The sequence below is a fragment of the Pinus tabuliformis genome, chromosome J, assembly GCF_031772625.1.
Source record: "Pinus tabuliformis cultivar Carrire ecotype Pingquan chromosome J, CPIR1, whole genome shotgun sequence".
NCBI classification, from domain to species: domain Eukaryota; kingdom Viridiplantae; phylum Streptophyta; class Pinopsida; order Pinales; family Pinaceae; genus Pinus; species Pinus tabuliformis.
Window position 1 is genome coordinate 180,626,367 of NC_142295.1, and position 11,917 is coordinate 180,638,283.

At 37.6% G+C, this 11,917-nt stretch overlaps 2 pseudogenes; both read right to left on the bottom strand.

Annotated features, from left to right (window-relative positions):
• Positions 1 to 6,880: 6,880 nt before the first annotated feature.
• Positions 6,881 to 8,059, bottom strand: LOC149226266 (putative transcriptional regulator SLK2; annotated as a pseudogene).
• A 2,944-nt stretch (positions 8,060 to 11,003) lies between these two features.
• LOC149226267 (putative transcriptional regulator SLK3) lies at positions 11,004 to 11,535 on the bottom strand (annotated as a pseudogene).
• Positions 11,536 to 11,917: the final 382 nt, after the last annotated feature.

An 11,917-nucleotide genomic window follows, 5' to 3' on the forward strand; every position in this document is an offset into this window, starting at 1 on the left:
TTGAATTACAACTATTATATAAGTTTGAATTACAGCTATATATTAATAAACATATTATTCTTGAATGGACCATCATATTTAAATAATAAATAATAAAATGGTATATTTTACCTAAGATAACTATATTCTAAGAGTAACATTTATTTATCCTTAAGTAATATTACTAGAATAATAATAATTATAGATTATTTAACAAACTTATGACCATTATATTTAAATAATAAATATGGATATTGTATTATTAAATGATCTTATATATAATTAACATATTTACCTGTTTTAGCTATTTATAGAAATGTTAATAATTGAATTATTGGTTTGACCAAGAGCATTAGGTCAAATTAGCCGTTGGAATTTAGCCGTTGGAATCTCTGCACACTCTATTTAATCAGCTAAACCGGATTGGTTCTTCAACTTGTCCTGACGATGAACCAGATTGGTTGGTTCGAAATGCGTCGACAAAAGATTGGTTATGTGATTTTGGCGAAGATTATCTAAACAATTATATCCTTTTATTTGTTGGTTGAGAAAAACGTCCACATGTATATATATGTATATTAATGTAAATATAATATCGAGATGGACTTATAAAGCTCCATAGATAGTATGCTTATTTGTTGCTTGAAGCAAAAGTGCATAAGTATATGAGATTGTTATTGTAAATATTGTAATAAGTTGTGATTATAACAATATAGTAAGTTGTATGGTTGTTATGTGTGTGATGATGGTTGGTGAGCCCCGGTATTGCACCAAGAATGTTGCAACTACCAAGGGCTCCTTAGCTCAGATTAACAACCCGAGGTTCATACCAACTTACAGGTGACAACGCAATATGCACAACAGATTGGATTCCATGCATGCCACCCTCAGTGATGACATTAGATAAAAGTCCTCAGAGACCATTCCTCCTACTAAATTAAAATGAAATCTTGCTGATGAAGGCACAATTGAAAACTAATTCTAGCTATGAAAGTGGAAATTCCATTTACTCAACTTGTAGATGCTAACTAATCAATTCATGAAAGGACAAGGGACAATCTAATTGTTGAAAGAAAGTTATTTTATCCTGCAAAATTCATCAAGCTACCAAATCGTCTTGTAGAAAGGAATTTATTTTACCTTGCAGAATTCATCAAAATACCAATAATAATTGCATGTATCATCTATCGAGTTCATACTTGCTTGAAAATTAGTAGCTTACTTGCGTCATACTTGCGATAAAAAAACTAATTCTACAATGCTTTGTATTGATGAAAAGGAATGGTTGGAGTGGCCTAGGAGCTTCCCCTAATCATCAAGTCATAGCTGGGGTTTATTATTCGTCTTGACTAAGCTAAATTTGAAGTGAGAATCAAAACTGATGAAGGAAAGTGGTGTTACAAGCTTGATAGAGGTGGCTACTACAAGAGGTCTTGTATTGCTACGGAAGAGCTTGTAATCTACAGGAAGGGTTTTGAGTTCATTTTGAGGGTGAAAATGATGTATTGAGGGTATGCATAGGTGGATGGATGTTGAATCAAATGAATAGATGTTGGGTTGATCCCCTAGCCAAGCTCACGACCTCTCATAGGTCTCTCTTGCACTAGGATGAATGCTCACGGTATACTAAGAAAAATAACTTATGGAAATAGAGTTTTGGGATAGAATTGAAGGAGGGAAGAGAAGATGAAGGAGTTCAAGATGGAACTCGTGAAGGTGACCTTACCTGCAGATCAACAGAACCCTACAGTCAATCACATGTATACATCCATTGATCATTAACAAAATGAGACAACCTATGATGGAAAAGATGAGTTGAATTTAAATAACATCTATTTTATGCCATAACAGTATTCTATTCACTCAATTGAACTCTATGCTATAGAAATAAAATGTAGGGAAGAACAACTAATATTCATCTATTTCCAAGAAATCATAAACATGAGAGGGGTGAGGAATAGGCTTGCAAACACAAGTTTTTATAGCTTAATCTCTACTGAAATGAAAGAAACTATGAACTACCTATAATCAAGAACAAAACATAAGTACAAAAAGAGGGACCAAAGCCTTTGGGTTGGGCCAAAACCCAAGGGACTCAACCCTTTAAAACTAACTCAGATATAGCTTAAAATCCAACTTCTCAATATCAAAAGGTAAAGGTCTCATACATCACATAAAAGTTCAAAGTAACAATGTCAATCTTCAAGCTCAATAGCTACACTTACCTGAACAAAAAATTTGAATCCTAATGGGGTTTTAATCTTGTTTATTTATACAAAAGGGCAGTTGATAAAAGCTCCCTTGAAAGTAGGAATTATTTCGTCTTTGTTCTCAGAAACGGTGCATATTGTCCCTCTTGAACTTCACTTCGACTAGGAGTCACTCGGTTACCAATGAATTCAAACTAGTGGTAGAGGATGTTGTGATCCCTGTTGGACCTCAGAATTACTCTCTCTTTGACAAATTTTCTCACTTCTTTCTCTTGTTTTCCATAAAAGAAAAATCCCCATCACTGATAAATGATAGATTTTGTCTCAAGGAAGACATTAAATGATTGACATGTTATACTTTTATGTTTTTTCTATTTGAAATAAGTTTTTCCAAATTAGCTACGGAATGCAGCCTATTTTGCAGCTAACTACGTGTTCCATAGCTACTTCCATGGTTGAACAGGTTACAAGTGTCAAACAAAGAAACCAGCCACATGGGCATCTCTAGAATCGTCTCGACATGGATCCTATCCTAGTCACCTAGCCCAGATTGACAAAGAAAGCTAGCTCAAGACCACAGTCAAAGGAGGATTCAAACACATAAACCCGAGAGCAATAGGACTCTTTCTCCACTCTTCGTGGTTAATTAATAAAACCTGACAGTTTTGTTGCAACATTAACTTCGATTAGTCACCGGTGTTAACAATTTTATGTAACCATATTTCTTGAATTAAAGTCATCTATAGCTGATAAACCATTTACGCAGATCTGTTGTAATACATGTAGACCACCTGTAGCTAATTTTCCTCAAAAGATAGTTATGAATGTTTTCTTTAAATACCAATTGTACAAAACTTAGAGTAGTTCGGAATTTTTGGATGTATTAAGCTCAAAATTACAGCTATGTAATTTTGGAACTTGTTTTCCTGTTAATAATATGAAGCCGTTTTTGACCAAGTGATCATTTGAAAGAATATCTTCAACCAATTAGTGGCTCAACTCAGTCAGTTGCAGAAGGCCCCTACACTGAAGCAGGTTTTTTCCTTTTTCTTTTGTTTACTGTTCAGTTCAGTTTCATTATTTACTTTTAGTAGTATTTGTAGTTTAGGTTGATTCCCTGTATTTTGTTTTCTTTTAGTTTTGATCAATGGCATAATGTTAGAATTCGATGGTGTAGTCTTCTTTCTTCAATCTATTTCATAAAGGAAACAACTTTTTTTTTAAACAAGGTAAGGTTGAAAAGTAATAAGGATGCATTTTTTATTAGTTTACTTACTGTTTGTTTCCTCTGTTATTTATTTCCTAGTTCAAATTGCCAATGCACTGTGTGAATAAATGTTTTTGGTCACCATTTCAAGATGATATCCATCCTAAACTAAATGGTTAAACATTCACTTCACAGGAGGATTGAAATTAATTAGTTACTCTCTGCATATTTGATTTAGTTCTTTGGACGATAAAGTACAATAAGTTGTGTGTATGCCATCTCAAGAAGGTTATCTTTCAAAATTGAAGGCTTGGACAACTAAAAGTTCTTTAGTCAGTTTCATTCTCTGTAATTATTTTGATTGGCCTTACAAATTTCACCTTTAAATTCTTGACTTAGGATCAATGACAAAATCAAATAGACACTGTTTTTTTCCTTTCTCTTAACTTAGATTTTGACTAGATTTTGAGCTCTTGGTTCACCTTTAAGAAATTTAGATTCGGTTTCTCATAGTTCAAATTGTACATCATTAGGGATCAAAGAACAAAAACCCCCAACACAATATAAAGTACAAAACAATGAAGTAAGAAGGGTTAACTAGCACATACAATGCACTACACTTCATCAACTTACGAGCCTCGGTTGATAATTTATGCAAAGCAATTTAGGATACTAAATTGACAAAACATTTTGGTGCCATTGCTGGGGAAGTGTAACTAGGTAACCTTATCTCTTACATTCAAAAAAAAAAATTTGACATGCATAGAAAAAGAGACTCTAGGGGTAGATTTATAGCTAGAGGCCGGGGTTCAATTCTACAACACCACCTACTCCACCAAGAACAAGAAGAGATACACCTCCATCCCAAACTCATACTCCTAGCCATAGAACTCCTGAAATTCTAGGGGAAGAAATCCAATCAAAAGAATCTCCTACTTCATCTACTGAGTTAGTCCTAGAGGAGAAAAATCATGAATCTCCAACAACAAGAGTATCCTTTTCACCTCCATAGGGGAGCACATTTTGGTTGAAGAATTAGGAATACCTGGTGGGGAAGAAGAAGTAGAACCTCTCTCCCATATCCCATTAATAGAAGAACCAGAGGAGGAGAAAGTAACCTTGCAGGTTGAACCCTATACTGACCTTGAAGAAACTATAATGGCAAAAGAAGGAGAGGATGGATAATTCACACTCTTTGGAGGAGGGGGTAGAGGAAGAGGTAGAGGAAATAATGGAGGAGGCAGAGGAAATAGGGAAATAGATAATTCTTTTTGATTCCCTATAGTGGATGAAGAAACAAATGCCACAATGAAAAATATCTCACCTTCTGATGAGCCCCGAATTGGGTAACTTATTGGGCTCATTTTGCCTAATTGTCCTTGTTCAATCCTCCATTTTTCATAGATTATGCCTGTTTTTTTTAATGTTTATGTTATTTGAACGAATAAAGGTGGTCACTCTACCAAGGAGGCTAATACGTGGTTATTTCAGGTTTTTTGGACAAATTTTGGAGCAAAACCAAGCAATTATGGGACAGGTGACAGCCAAGCTTGAGGTGAGGATTCGTAGGAAGGTTGTCTCTTACATTAAATGACCCTTACTCGAAATCTACACCCTCAACTCCAAGCTCAACAGGCCACCAAAACGAATTCTGAAGGTAGCCGAGCAGCTTTAGGAAGAGTGACTGTTTACTAGCAGTTGGAACAGCCGAGTCCCTTGAATTTAGGAGGGCTGCTAGGCCCCTCGTAGTGTACAAATAGGAAGGCCTCAACCTTCATAGTTTTTTTTTGGAACTGTTGGTATTTTCACTATAGTGCTGCCCTTTTCTTAGCTTGTTTTCTTGTAGCTACTGTTGTATAACATTCTTGTGATGATTATTTTTGAGTAATGAGAAGCAGTTTTCCTTGGAATCAGATCTGAGTTCTTTATAGGAGCCGACAGCTCTTGGGGTTGGGCCCAACCCGAGTGCCAAGGCCTCCTTTATGTATTGTTATTTGTTCTTTATGTATTTGCAAAATCATTTATGTTAAGTAGATTAAATCTTGCTGATTAACTAGGTCACTGTTGATGATTAGAAAGACTTTTGATGTTCAGATTGAGTTGATAGGTTATTAACATGGAAAAGCTTCAGAAAAGGGTGATCAAACACCTCTGATTTCACCTCTCCCTCAGTGGGATCAGGAGTTGGGATCAAGGTGACCTTGCTACCCATAAAAACACTGACTTTGCTTTGCCATGCAATCACCAGTGTTTTATTTTCATTTGCAGAAGTTGGTTACATGTTCAAATTCTTGATTGCTTAGTTGCATAGTTAGTGTTAGTGCTCAAATCTGCCTCAGGCTGAGGAAGGCAAAACTCAAGGCCACATCTAACCACACTTAGCCTCGTAGCTAGCCCTACGAGGACAGGAGAGGGCTCTCTCCAGTCAATCTCGATGAAATGAGAAATAGAGTGCGAGATGACTTTTAAAAGGGAACTGATTTTAGGCTAGTAAAAAGATATGAAAAGGGGTTTTAACGAATGATTGGGTTTTCTGGGTTGCATGGGGCAAAGACAGCAAGAGCAGAGATTAAATGAAAAACGAAGATTATCTCCTCAGGCAAGATAAGCATGAAGTTTAACAATCAAATTTGGAATTATATGTAGTGAAAGACCGTTGCGAGGTTGACAAGGGAAATAGTTGAATCCTTATCAAACTGAAGAAAACATAGAAAATGAATACCTCCCAAGGCAGAGTAGTAAACTGGATTCTGGCCTTCTACTTAAAAGCATTCATCTAGAAATGATTATGCAATGAAACAGTAAACATAACAAGGAACGTATGAGACAGAGAAGAAACATATGTCAAATGTCATACCACAGGAATCTCAGAAGTCAGAGCTGTATTTTTTCATTAAATCCCTATCAAAACTGTACAATGAAACTCTCTCTTTTTCCTCCACCAGCTCTCAGAACTCTCCCCCCTTTACAAAAAAAAATTCCATACATTAAATAAACTATACTAGAAGAAAACAGATCGACCCAACAATAAGGGCGTTGTTTCAACTGAAATTGCAGAAATAGAAAAAACTATTTTTCTGTTCTAAAAAAAACAGACCAACGTTTCCCTTGAAATCCTCTGATGGCCAATTAAGAGACAAATATTGGAGTGCAGATCCACTTGGAGATTTAACTGAAGCCCTTAATAGGAGATCGAATCCTATTCTTCTGCTGTGATGAATATCTTCATTTCAAATTAGCCTTTCGATCTCTGACTGCCACGTTACATTTGTTATTTGAATAAAACGGATTTTAATAATAATAGCCTTTAAACTAAAATTCTGCCAATTCCAGCTCATGATGACAACTGTGCCCGGAGAGGGTTGCATGGTTGCAAGATAATGTTGCAATTGTCAATGGAGGAGGAAAATCTTGCAGTAATCCGTTATCGAGGAACAACTGGAAATCGGTAGTGCGCTTTTTCCTAAGGGATTGCCATGCATGTTCAATCATAATTCTGAAGCAACTTCAAGTCAGCACCACTTCGCACTGCACCAGAACCAATGCCCAGGCCCCCAGATCCAGTCGAACCATTAAGCATATTCCCAACATTTCCGTTTAAGCCTTACCCAACCAATGCCTGCTGTGATGTTCCTCCATTATTCATCATTTCTTGCAACAACTGCTGTATTACTTGCTGTGGATAAGGTTGATTGCCCTGGGATGACTGTGGATATGTTTGCTGCAGCAGGTTTCCACCCACAGAGTTCTGCTGAATAGAATTGGACAAACCAATAAGAGAGGTATTTTGCAGGGTTCCTGGCATTGAAGATAAAGCTCCACCCTGAAATGGAATAGAGTGAGATGGGCTTTGTAAAGAATTGCATGGTGGTGTTTGCGTTGAGCCACCAAAGGAACAAGATGTCATTGAATTTTGGCACAAGAGATTTTGATAGTTGTTCAGGGCTGTAGCATTGTGAGAAGAATTATTAACAATTCCACTAACATAATTTTTTAGATGATTGTTCATATTACCATGCATCAGATTCTTTTTTTTTACACTGTTATGGTCTGAAACTAATCCTTGAATGTTTCCAACAGGATCTCCTTGCTGCATCTGCTGACTTTGCAGGTTAGAAGAAATCTGACGAGGGAAATTGTTTAAACTTGCAATTGGCCCCATATTATGTTCCCGACTAAAATCAATCAAATCCTTCATGTTGTTTCACAACCTCAGATATCTGTAGGCACCAGACATATCTCTTGGAAAAACCAAGGTCATTCAGTGACTGCGCTTCTAAATTCCGTGCCAGCTGACGCCCAGTTGTTACAAACCTGAATTAGACTTGATCACGCGCTAAAGTAGCTTGCAGAGCCATCATTTTGTCGTTGAAGCCAAAAAACTAAGTCCAGGCGAAAATCTAAGTCTCTAAATGAACTGTAGGCATTGGGTGATACAGTAAAACTTGCAAGCTAATAACACCACAATCATGCTAAAATCTACTGAGCAACCTTTAGAAGCCTACTTGCAAGTCGATGGAGCCGATTTGATAAGAAACTGGGTGCAAGACAAAAATTTTCTGGGCTCTGTCACTGTATGGGTAGCGCCCCTGCCCAACGCGTAGCGCACGCTGTGTGCGTAGCGCCTGTGGTTTTTTACACTGGCTAGTGAGGCCCAGTGCATAGCGTGCACTATGTGCGTAGCACACACTTTGTATGGGTAGCGCGCACCTCCACTCCATGGTTCTGTAAACAAAGTTTCGCTCTCCACTTCTCTAATTTGACCTTTACTCCATCACACTGTTCCCTCTCCAATGATTGCCTTTGTCCATACTCGAATTACAGAGAAGACTTCTTAGTCCATTAACAAATTTTGGATCCACACTCAAAGGTTGATTATGTTGTGCCTTATCTACGAGAGAAAGCATGAGTTTTCTTGCCAATGTCTGGCCAGCTACAAGCCACACATGGTTCACTTTCAAGATTATAACCATCAACTCCACCAAAAAGTTGGGCGCGTTGTATAATTTTTCATTCTGACATTTAGATGCATAACTCTGTTTTGTTTGATTTCTTTGTCTCTGATTGCTGATGATGCTCTTTTTGTTTGTGCTTTTGCAGGGACAGGAGTTGCTGAAGCTGTTGCCATTTGAAGAGCTGGAGAATTTGAAACATTTTGACAAATCACATCTTCTAAAAAAACACATTTGATGATTTCTTCTTCAAAACAGGGTTTTGAAGAAGAATCAATCTCACATTATTGACGATGACATCCCTGAAAAACTTATTGAACCTTCCTCTGGCCTGCACAAGACCAAACCCTAGACTTAAGAATTAAAATTACTCTTTAATGACTGCAAATGACGAGAAATGAACCTTGGTAAATTTTACTACAGCGGACTGACAAGACAGAGTCTAACATCGGCTCCAATGGGGATGGCAGCTGCCACTTCTTGGAGTTGCCAAGAACCGCAGAGCTTTGGGAGAGCAGACAGTGCCTCTGTCCATTGGGCAATGGAGTCATTATTGCGAAGAAACAACAAGATTAATTTATTCACTGGAAACTGACTGAAACGATTGAAACACTGACTCAGAAAACTTCAAACTAAACTGTAATGAAACTAGAACAAAATGTTGCCTTTTGGCTACTTATTTATTTACAAAATTTACCCTACTTTGCTGCAAAAATAATAGATCAGGTAATACTGAAATGCCAGATCAACCATTCAAGTAAACCTGAGAATGATGCCGCTTGAGAATGCTTCCACCAGGACACAGATGTAATTGCTGGTAGCCCTTCATGCATGTACTGAGTCTGATCATGTAAAAGACTGTTTGATTTGTCAGTCAAACTGAAAAACATTTCCATGTATGTTGCAATAGGATCAGAAAAGCCAGACTCTGTTTGCTGCCCCAACTCTGCAATACATACCTCCAGCTGCACACTACCAATGCAAACATCTGTAGGCAACTCTATTATTTCTTGTTTTGAAGGAGGAAGAGTTTCGAAGAACTTGTTGGGATCTCGGAAATCATATGACTGGATCTGCTCATTCAAATACTGAATCTCCTTCTCAATTCTTTCAACAACTAACTCACAGACACCAGTTTTAGCTTCAAGAGGAAGTTTCGGAGATTTCAAACATTGAAGCAAGGCATTGAAAAAAACTTCATTAATTTCAAAATCTGCTAACTGATTTCTTACTTCTTTTACAGCTTCACACAGTGCAGGGTTTGCCACATACCCTACCATTGCATGAGTGGATCAGCGAGCACTGGAATCTCTGGATCGAGTTGGAGTCGCCAGGTGAATGTTTCAGCCTTCATATGTGTCTGACTGCTGTCCACCATCAGCATCAGATCTGCAACTTGATTTCATGTACTGGGGCAAGACAATCTTCAAGTCGAATGTCACATCAACAGCAAACCATCTTCCCCAGTATGGTCACCACTATGTTAGCGCTCAAATCTTCCTCAGGCTGAGGAAGGCAAAACTCGAGGCCACATCAAACCATGCTCAGCCTCGTAGCTAGCACTACAAGGACAGGAGAGGGCTCTCTCCAGTCAATCTCGATGAAATGAGCAATAGAGTGCGAGATGACTTTTAAAAGGGAACTGATTTTAGGCTAGTAAAAAGATATGAAAAGGGGTTTTAACGAATGATTGGGTTTTCTGGGCTGCATGGGGCAAAGACAGCAAGAGCAGAGAGTAAATGAAAAACGCAAATTATCTCCTGAGGCAAGATAAGCATGAAGTTTAACAATCAAATTTGGAATTATATGTAGTGAAAGACCGCTGGAAGGTTGACAAGGGCAATAATTGAATCCTTATCAAACTGAAGAAAACATAGAAAATGAATACCTCCCAAGGCAGAGCAGTAAACTGGATTCTGGCCTTCTACTTAAAAGCATTCATCTAGAAATGATTATGCAATGAAACAGTAAACATAACAAGGAACGTATGAGACAGAGAAGAAACATATGTCAAATGTCATACCACAGGAATCTCAGGAGTCAGAGCTGTATTTTTTCGTTAAATCGCTGTCAAAACTGTACAATGAAACTCTCTCTTTTTCCTCCACTAGCTCTCAGAACTCTCCCCCCTTTACAAAAAAAATTTCCATACATTAAATAAACTATACTAGAAGAAAACAGATCGACCCAACAATAAGGGCGTTGTTTCAACTAAAACTGCAGAAATAGAAAAAACTATTTTTTTGTTCTAAAAAAAAACAGACCAACATTTCCCTTGAAATCCTCTGATGGCCAATTAAGAGACAAATATTCGAGTGCAGATCCACTTGGAGGTTTAACTGAAGCCCTTAATAGGAGATCGAATCCTATTCTTCTGCTGTGATGAATATATTCATTTCAAATTAGCCTTTCGATCTCTTACTGCCACGTTACATTTGTTATTTGAATAAAACAGATTTTAATAATAATAGCCTTTAAACTAAAATTCTACCAATTCCAGCTAATGATGACAACTGTGCCCGGAGAGGGTTGCATGGTTGCAAGATAATGTTGCAATTGCCAATGGAGGAGGAAAATCTTGCAGTAATTGGTTATCAAGGAACAACTGGAAATCGGTAGTGTGCTTTTTCCTAAGGGATTGCCATGCATGTTCAATCATAATTTCTGAAGCAACTTCCAGTCAGAACCACTTCGCACTGCACCAGAACCAATGCCCAGGCCTCTAGATCCAGTCAAACCATTAAGCATATTCCCAACATTTCTGTTTAAGCCTTACCAAACCAATGCTTGCTGTGATGTTCCTCCATTATTCATCATTTCTTGCAACAACTGCTGTATTACTTGCTGTGGATAAGGTTGATTGCCCTGGGATGACTGTGAATATGTTTGTTGCAGCAGGTTTCCACCCACAGAGTTCTGCTGAATAAAATTAGAAAAACCAATAAGAGGTATTTTGCAGCGTTCCTGGCATTGAAGATAAAGCTCCACCCTGAAATGGAATAGAGTGAGATGGGCTTTGTAAAGAATTGCATGGTGGTGTTTGCGTTGAGCCACCAAAGGAACAAGATGTCATTGAATTTTGGCGCAAGAGATTTTGATAGTTGTTCAGGGCTGTAGCATTGTGAGAAGAATTATTAACAATTCCACTAACATAATTTTTTAGATGATTGTTCATATTACCATGCATCGGATTCTTTTTTTTTTTTTACACTGTTATGGTATGAAACTAATCCTTGAATGTTTCCAATAGGATCTCCTTGCTGCATCTGCTGACTTTGCAGGTTAGAAGAAATCTGACGAGGGAAATTGTTTAAACTTGCAATTAGCCCCATATTATGTTCCCAACTAAAATCAATCAAATCCTTCATGCTGTTTCACAACCTCAGATATCTGTAGGCACCGGACATATCTCTTGGAAAAACCAAGGTCATTCAGTGACTGCGCTTCTAAATTCCGTTCCAGCTGACGCCCAGTTGTTACAAACCTGAATTAGACTTGATCACATGCTAAAGTAGCTTGCAGAGACATCATTTTGTTGTTGAAGCCAAAAACCTGAGTCCAGGCGGAAA